Here is a 1,031-nt window from a genome sequence, read left to right as displayed (position 1 = left end):
TTGGTCTGATTCTGGATCAGAGAATTCACGCACCAAAGCTTTTCGCAGTTGCTGGTAGTCCATTTTGACAGTCTCTGGTTGACGGTCTAAGAAACTGCGTACCTCACGACTGGACGTAATTCTGAGCAGGTACAATTTGTCCCAAGTGGTTACGTTGGTGACAGTTTGCAAGTGAAAGTCTATATCTTGTAAATAAGCGTGAATGTCGATTTTCATAGGCCTTAACTTTAGCATCTCTTTCTTTAAGTTCGGTTTCAGCCCTTTCAAGGAGAGCGTCACCTTGTCGGAGCTTTGCCTCGAGTCTCTCTCGGGTTACTCTCTCCAAATGTTCTCTTTGGTCTGTGTCCAGACGAAGATTCTCCAGGGCATTTTGAAGTCTTTCCACTTCTTTCTGTAGTTCTGGATCTGTAGCGTTCTCTTTCTCGTGCTGGTCTTGGGTCTCGAGAAGTAGCTTATCTAGACGACTCTGGGTGTGGGCCTGATGCTGTAGGGCTTCCTCCACTTGAAGTCTCAGAGCCGCGGCTTCCTGCTCCAAGTCGTGGTTGCTCTTTTCGCTGATCCGTGCCTGGGCGATGAGGAGGTGAGCTAGGGTCCCTGTGATCCTGGCGAGTTCTTTGTGGGTGTAACTCTGCGTCGGATCGTTCGCCATCAGCTGGTCCATCTCAGTATCCAGTTGTCTCTGGCTCAAGTGCTGCAGGTCACTGGTGTCCTTTGTGACGAGGTGGCCGAGTGGTTACGTCGATGGACTGCTAATCCATTGTGCTCTGCACACGTGGGTTCGTATCCCATCCTCGTCGTTCCTTGCTGGGGAAGTCGTGGCCTAATGGTTAGAGGGTTGGACTCCCAATCGAAGGGTTGTGGGTTCTAGTCTAGTGGTTTAAATCAAAATTTAAAATAAGCAGATGAGAAGAATTAATAGGCAAATCGGAATAAATGCCCTACAATACCCAACGATAACAGTAATGTATCATTAATAATTATGAAATTAATCAGAAAGGGTAAAAGTAGAAGTATGCAATTCAAAACAGAAC

At 46.9% G+C, this 1,031-nt stretch overlaps 1 non-coding gene across 1 annotated transcript; it reads left to right on the top strand.

The window, feature by feature from the left end:
• Positions 1–715: 715 nt before the first annotated feature.
• trnas-gcu (transfer RNA serine (anticodon GCU)) lies at positions 716–797 on the top strand. Its single transcript has one exon. It is a non-coding gene; the product is annotated as a tRNA-Ser (tRNA).
• The last annotated feature ends 234 nt before the right edge of the window (positions 798–1,031 follow it).

The sequence above is a fragment of the Carassius gibelio genome, chromosome A2 (genome assembly GCF_023724105.1).
Source record: "Carassius gibelio isolate Cgi1373 ecotype wild population from Czech Republic chromosome A2, carGib1.2-hapl.c, whole genome shotgun sequence".
NCBI lineage: Eukaryota > Metazoa > Chordata > Actinopteri > Cypriniformes > Cyprinidae > Carassius > Carassius gibelio.
This window is presented reverse-complemented; position numbering and strand designations above follow the sequence as displayed.